This window comes from Pyrgilauda ruficollis, unplaced genomic scaffold (genome assembly GCF_017590135.1).
Source record: "Pyrgilauda ruficollis isolate IOZ18807 unplaced genomic scaffold, ASM1759013v1 scaffold344, whole genome shotgun sequence".
In the NCBI taxonomy this organism is placed as follows: domain Eukaryota; kingdom Metazoa; phylum Chordata; class Aves; order Passeriformes; family Passeridae; genus Pyrgilauda; species Pyrgilauda ruficollis.
The window spans coordinates 53926-62009 of NW_024524868.1; positions in this window are offsets into that span (position 1 = coordinate 53926).

Genomic DNA, 8084 nt, shown 5'->3' on the forward strand with positions numbered 1-8084 from the left:
CGCCCCCCGAGCGCGCTCCCGCAGCCGCGCACCCGCAGCCGCGGGCGGGAGCGCGGCCGGGCCCCCCCGCCCCGGGCACGCCGGGAGCTGTAGTGCGGCCTTTGTGCTGCTGCTGCCGGGATGCGGGATGAGGGGTGTGGAATGAAGGATGCAGGGCTGGGATGCTGCGTTGGAATGCAGAACCGGCGTGCGGGGTTGGGGTGTGGGATGGAGGATGCGGCGTTGGAATGCGCGATTGGGATGTGGGATGAAGGACACGGGTGTGCCGGGCAGGGCTGGGATGCAGGATTAGGATGCAGGACACAGAATGCAGGATTGGGATATGGGATCACAAATGCAGGAATGGCATGCAGGATATGGGATATGGGATGAAGGATACAGGATTGGGATGTAGGACAAAGGATTGGAATGTAGGACTGGACGCTGCACTGGCATGCAGGACTGGGATGTGGGATGAAGGATACAGGATTGGGATGTAGGACAAAGGATTGGAATGTTGGACTGGACGCTGCACTTGGGATGTGGGATGAAGGATACAGGATCGGGATGTAGGACAAAGGATTGGAATGTAGGACTGGATGCTGCACTGGCATGCAGGACTGGGATGTGGGATGAAGGATGCAGTGCTGGGGTCCAGTGCTGGGATGCAGCACTGGAATGCAGGACTGAGATTCTGGGCTGGGATGCTGCATTGGAATGCAGGAGTGGAATGCAGGATGAAGGATTCCAGATGAAGGATTGAGGATGAAGGATGCAGGTCTGGGATGGGATGTGGGTTGCAGAATGCAGGATGCAGGATTTGTGTCCCTGTACTTTTGTGAAATGCAGGATGTGGGATACAGGATGCAGGACTGGGATGTGGGAAGCAGGATGCAGGGTCCATTGTGGGAGATCAGGGATGTGTGATTGGGATGCAGGACAGAGGCAGGAGAAGCAGGGGATGCCCAGTCCCAGTACTCTGATGGCGACAGAGCTCTTTCCCTGTGGCAGCCAGCACAGGGATAACCCCCCATCCCATTCCATCCCATCCCATCCCAGCCCATCCCATCCCATCCCCGTGGGGCCGGGGCAGGGTCACCCTGTGGAGTTTGGGGGTCCCTGGGCTGTCCCAGGCTCTGTGTCCCCTTGCAGCCGGGCATGGCTGGTGAATCCCAGTGGGAATAATCCCGGTGCCTTATGGGGCTGCGGGGGGAGATTAAACATTCTTGTGGTTAATCGAGTCTGAGCAGCCACCCGTTCCTTCCCCAGAACCAGAGATTATCCCATAATTAATTAATTAGGGTATTTGCTGCCTTACACAGGCCTGCCTGGCGCTGTCTGAGTTCTCCTGCTCCAGGAGGAGCTTCCAGGCGGGGACAGTCCCCTCCCCAAAGGCACAGCCCCAGCCATGGAGGGGGACCAGGGGACAAAGGAGGGTGTGAGGGAGGAAAGTGGGAGGGAGAAGCAGCAGGGATGGAGGGGAGATGGAATTGGGATGGAGGAACAATGGAGGGGGCAAGTGCAGGATGGAGAGGATGATGGGGAGGGTGAAGGGGGATGGAGGGGGATGGAGGGATGGAGGGGATGGAAGCTTCAGGGGAGGCAGGGTGGGAGGGGGAATGCAGCAGTGATGGAAGGAGGGATGGAGGGGGGTGGAGGGAGGATGACAGGGATGATGCAGGGGGATGGATGGATGGATGGAGGTGATGAGGAGGGTGACAAATGGAGGGGGCAATAGAGCAGGATGGAGGAGGGATGGAAGGGGAAATGGGTGGAGTCGAGGGGTAGAGGGATGGAGGGAAAATGGAGGGGATGGAGGGTGTTATGGAGAGGGATGAAGGGAGTGATGGGAACATGGAGGAGGTAGAGAATGGGGGACAATGGGGGCTGTGGAGGGGGCACTGCTGGGCCATCTTTCCTCGCCTGCCCTTTCCCAGGGAAGGCTCCATCCCCAGGGTGCTGCAGCTGGGCCCTGCCAGGGGCACAGCCATCGGGTGGGGACAGCCCCCATGGCACAGCACAGACCTGATGGTGCTGTCCCCACTGCGGCCCCACATCCTGGCTCCACACCAAGGCCCTGTGCCATGGACAGGGACCCAGGTGCTGCATGGCTCTGCCTGTGACACTGTCCCTGTGTCCCCAGGGATGAGTTCAGAGGCACCATAGCCCTCCTCCCCTGGCAAACCCTGGCTGTGGTGGCCCAGCCCCAAATCCCCCACAGGACCAGGCTGTGGGGACAGGCAGGTGGGTGACACACAGGAACAGGAGGATGTGCAGGCAGGGCAAGAGACATGGCAAAGAGACAGAGGGCACATGTCAGCAGCAGGGACATGTAGGGACAGTGTGATGGGCAAGGACAGTGTGACATGTCAGGTGGGGTAACCTGTAGGGACACGGTGACATAGGGAGGATGAGGTGACATGTATGGGCAGAATGACACAGTGCTAGGTGGGGCAGGGTGCCAGGTAGGGCAGGGTGACACACGAGGACAGTCCCTTGCCCACAGGTGTCAGCAGAGGACCAGAGTGTGCTAGTGGTGGCCTCTGGCCTCGGGGCTGACCCTCAGGACTGTTCCTGGGGGGGTGGGGCTGAGGGGACAGTGAGCCCTCATTGTGGCCATCCTCAGCCAGCCCTGGGATGCCTGGGCAGGGACTCTGTGGGGCAACCACCCCACAGAAGCCCCCTGAGCCCCCTGTGTGTATGGGAGGGGTATGGTGTGTGTATGGTGCATATACGGGACACAGTGTGTATGGGGTGATATGGTGTGTATGGGGTGACATGGTGTGCTGGACAGCACAGTCACCTCTGGGACACTGCAGCCATCCCTGGGTACTGTTGCCACCCCAATTCCCAGCTCTTGTGGGTGACTGGGGGGATCTGGGGGAGCTGTAGCCCCATGTACCCTGTAGTCACTGGGACACTCAACACCCTTTGCTTGCAGTGAGGGTGACAGAAGACCTTGGGACTTCCTTCCCACAGTCTGCCCTGGCCTCTTGGCATTCCCTGGCTGCCAGAGCCAGGCAGATGTGGGAGGGAAGGGATGCCCAGATGTGGAGGGAAAGGATGCCCAGATGTGGGAGGATAGGGTGATGTTCTCCCACCCAGGGGACCCTCTCCCATCTCCATCAGCACTGCATCCCTGTGACATTCCAGGGGAAAGGCTAATAAAGGGACACTGATAAAGGGGAAAGGCTGCCAGGGACACACCAGGACCTGCCCCACATGCCCCGGGGCAGCAGCTCCCCCTGAGCCACGGACAGCCCTGTTCTCCTTGGGCTGCACCTGGTGTGGGACTGTGGGACAGGGGACCAGCCCCCCCTTCCCAAACCCCGCTCTGAGGGGGTCTCAGAGCTGCTCTCACTGCTGTTCCTCCCCATCAGGAGTTCCCACATCCTACAGCCACCCTGGGACACCCCAGCTGTCCCTTGGGCATTGTGGCTGCTGCCAGGACAACCCACATACCCCGAGAGTATCCAGCCCCTGGAAATCTGGTTGGCTTTGGGTCCCTGCAGCAATCCCACCACAGCCAACATCGGGACACCATGCCACTTTTGGAACACTAGTGCCAGACCTGGGCCACCAAGGGTATTCCTGGACAGCACAGTCACCTCTGGGACACTGCAGCCATCCCTGGGTACTGTTGCCACCCCAATTCCCAGCTCTTGTGGGTGACTGGGGGGATCTGGGGGAGCTGTAGCCCCATGTACCCTGTAGTCACTGGGACACTCAACACCCTTTGCTTGCAGTGAGGGTGACAGAAGACCTTGGGACTTCCTTCCCACAGTCTGCCCTGGCCTCTTGGCATTCCCTGGCTGCCAGAGCCAGGCAGATGTGGGAGGGAAGGGATGCCCAGATGTGGAGGGAAAGGATGCCCAGATGTGGGAGGATAGGGTGATGTTCTCCCACCCAGGGGACCCTCTCCCATCTCCATCAGCACTGCATCCCTGTGGCATTCCAGGGGAAAGGCTAATAAAGGGACACTGATAAAGGGGAAAGGCTGCCAGGGACATGCCAGGACCTGCCCCACATGCCCCGGGGCAGCAGCTCCCCCTGAGCCACGGACAGCCCTGTTCTCCTTGGGCTGCACCTGGTGTGGGACTGTGGGACAGGGGACCAGCTCCCCCTTCCCAAACCCCGCTCTGAGGGGGTCTCAGAGCTGCTCTCACTGCAGCCTCCACTCAGGGCCAGGTGCAGTCCCTCATTCCCAGCTCCTGCTGCCATTCCCAGCTCACTGCCCAGGAGCACTTTCACTTTGTCTAAACCAAGGTCCTAACAGGAGCACTCTGTGTCTGCCAAAACCTTCTCACCTTCGCTGTCACCAGGAAATTGTGCTGGAGCTCACGAACATCCTCTGGTCAGAGTGCTGCCTCTGTTGGCAGGGTCACAGGAGGCACTCCTGTCCTCAGGGAGGACCTCTTCCCTCTGTGGATGCTGCTGTGGGGACAGATGGAAGTACACAAGTTTGGAACAGGGAAAACAGTCTCCGTGTTGGCAGCATTGGGTTGACATTCCTTAGGATTTTTCTTGGTGTTTGGCCAACTGGTAGTGGTGTTGGCTGGAGCAGCCCTGGAGAAAAGCCTGCCCTCCCTGGTGGGAAAAGGACACATCTCAGTGTGATGTTCCCAGCTCGGGCTGCAGCTCAGAGGGTGGATCCTCTCATTTTCCCCACCAATGACCCTTCACCCTCTCACTCTCTTGGCTTCTACAGGGTGGAAGGGATGCTGAGGGTCCAGCAGGCATTTGGGTGCTTTCCCTCAAAACCAGCTTGCCAGCATTCCCAGAGATCCAGTGGGTTGATTTCCCATTTCCCTCCTCTGCGGCAGTTCTGCGGTTCAGCTCAGCTGTTTGTGGCATTCCTCATCCTCCCCATGCTCCTGGCTCCCCTCCTGCTGTCCCCATCTCCATGTGCCAGATTGCTGCTGGGGGAGCTTGGGAAGCAGCAGGGCCTCAGGCTCCAGCCACCCTTTTGGGCTGAGATCAGAAGTTTTGTGGTTTTTCACACTGTGAACGGAGCAGGGGCTGCCCAGGCACAGCACAGGAGGGCTGGGATAGGGGAGCTCCCACAGCCACACAGGAAGGCAGGAAGAGAATCACTCCAGTGCAAGATTCACCCCATATCCAAAGTGGGGGAGCTGGAGGGGCAGCACAGCTCACACTAAGCCTGGATTTAGGATGGATCAGTTTGCCGGCAGCTGACTCCTCTATAATTAGACGGCAGCAGTGGAACAGGAGCCAGCTCGGGGAGCAGAGCTCCAACATCTCCCCGTGCACAGGCACGCCGTTCCACATGACCCCCGGATGTGTAAGCAGCCGCAGGAGGGATGAGCTGTGTCTCCTCACCGAGGGGGACGCAAGGAATGCAAAGTGCTGTCTTTCCTGCAGGCCCTCAGCTGCCCCCGAGGAGAAGATGTGGCCCCAGCGGATGATTCCCGCTGGGATGCAGGCTGGATGGCTTAGCAGCATCTTGTCCCACGTCACTCCGGAGGCTGGAAGGAGGCACAGCCCTGCCTGGCTTCAGGCCCTGCAGGCTGGGAGCCCACACGTGCCTGGTGCCCCTGGTCTGTGGCTCCCGAGCTGTGTCCCAGCTCCTGTGTGAGCTGGGGAACTCTGTGTCTGCTTGCCAAGGTGCCACAGCTCTGGGCTGTGCCATCTTCCCACCTCTGCCACCATCTCACTCGGGAGCTGAGAGAGGGAAAAGGGACGGCTGGCAGTTGTGTGGGAGGCTCCAGGCTTTTATCTTGGACGTGTTTCCAACAGATGTGGAGTGAGCAACATCTGTAAGGCAGCAGCTCAGCTTCGCTGCGCCGAGATTAAAGGATTTAATAATCTGCTGGCAAGATGTAATTGAAAAAGGCAGAGCTCTGGCTGTGCAGCACTCAGCTGAGGCACCAGGGCATTCCCACGCTCCCAAGACCCCTCCAAACCTTCTGGCAAGCACAACAAATCCCAGTGTGTGTGGGGCAGGCCCTGTTCTCCACGGATCCAGGGACTAACACTTCATCTTCCTTCCTAGGTAACTATTGATTTGTCAGTAATGAGCTGCCAGGGAGCTTTTCACTCTGTACCTTGAGCTGCTCCAGAAAGGATAAGGAACTCAAAGTGGCACTGCCTCTGTGCTGGATACATGTGGATGTGGGAATAGGGGGTAGTGGTGGGAACTGTTGGATTTGATGGTCTCAAGGGCTTTTCCAACACCAGTGATTCCATGATCCTGTGACTCCAGGTATGTGGTGTGTCTGGGTACTGAGGGGAGCAGAGCTGCCCTTGCTGGAGGTCAAAGCCTCATTCAGCAGCAGTGGAGATCCATCCATCCATCCATCCATCCATCCATCCACCACCACTCCTCAGCCCCTTGTTCCATCCCTGCTTCACTCCCTGGTTCCCAACTGCAGGAAACAAGGCTGTGACTGGCTCTGCAAAGCACTGACAGCAATGCTGGGCTTCTTCCCCCACTGGGGGAACCAGGGCCCAGCACAAGCAAGTGATGCCACAGGGCAGGGATTTTTGGCTGCAGACACCAGGGCTGAAGCTCTGGAGGGGGAAGGCTGTCCTGGAGGGGCAGAGGCACGGGAAGACTGAGATCCTCAGGCATTGCAGCTGGGAAGGAGCCCCTGGGGGTGCACGGCCGATGTGCCCTGGGCAGGGAGCTCCTGGATGATCCAGGAGAGCTGGCAGAGCCCAGCTGAGTGCCCCATGCTGGCCAAGCTGAGGTGACTGTGCAGAAATCAGAGACGTGCCCGGCCCACAGAGCTGCTGCCAAAGGCACTGGGCTCTGTGTGCCCTTTGTGTCCTCCCTGTCACCTGGAAGTGCTGACTGAGTCCTTCTCCTCCCAGCGGGCTGGATGGAACAGAAACCAGGGGAAGTCCCTGTTTCAGGAACAGGAAGCTGCCTTTCTTGTTCCCCTCACATACTCTCTGTCCACAGAGGGGTGAGGGAAGGAGGTGAAATCCAAGGTGGTGAGAGGCTGACCCTGCTGGCAGCAGTGCTAGGAGCTGCTCCAAACACCAGCCTGGCCTGCCACTGCCCAAACAGCCTTGGCAGGAGGCACTTGGCGTGGCTGTGTGGGTCAGCAGGAGGCAGGAGGGTGGCTGGAGGCCTGGTGAGACCCAGCATCATATTTGCAAAAGAGAAAATCTGTGCGGGGGATCCTTCTTGCTGCGCTGTCATTTCTTCTGCTGAGGAATTCAACATCCTGACAAAGGTTATTTCTTACATTGAGATTTCCTGGGGCATCTCAAAAAATTCATCAGAGCTGGGAAGGGGCTCAGCCTGGAGAAAAGAAGGCTCAGGGGAGACCTTGTGGCTCTGCACAACTCCCTGACAGGAGGGGACAGCCAGGGGGGGTCGGGCTCTGCTCCCAGGGAACAGGGACAGGACATGGGGAAATGGCCTCAGGCTGGGCCAGGGCAGGCTCAGGGTGGACACCAGGAGGAATTTCCCCATGGAAAGGGTGCTCAGGGCTGCCCAGGGAGCTTTGGAGTGCCCATCCCTGCAGGTGTCACCTGGATGTGGCACTGAGTGCCCTGGGCTGGTGACAAGGTGAGGACTGGGCACAGCTGGGCCCCAATGATCCTGGAGGTCTTTTCCAACCTGAAGGATTTTGTGATTCTTTGTATTTATTTGAGTTCTCCTGCCCTGGTGATGACATCAATAAAAAACAAAAAGCCAGAGGGGTGTCTGGAGTTCAGAGCTCCTGCTCTGGTGTCTGGGGTGCTTGGAGCACAGAACAAGCTGTGGACACCCCTGCTAAGAGGACAACATTGTATGGCAGCAGGTGGAGCAAATTCAAACTTTTCTGTTCCTCAGACTCTGCCCTGAGCATCTGGGGCTGTTTAACAGCTCCCTTGGGGCTCTTGTCCTTACACAAGTTTGGGTTGCAGACACTCCTGAAGTATGGGGGAGCTGGAGGTGTCCTGGGGCTGGGAGGGTCTGTGCCCCGTGGGAGCTCATCCTTCAAGGAATGGTGGTCCCAGAACCTCCTCGGATGGCCTGGCCTGTGCCCATGCCTGGCAGCAGAGCCCCCAGCCCTGCCTTGGCTGGGGGAGGAGCTGGAGAACACAGAGCAGCTTGTTCCCAGTGGCTCTGGGATGACAAAGGCCCTTCC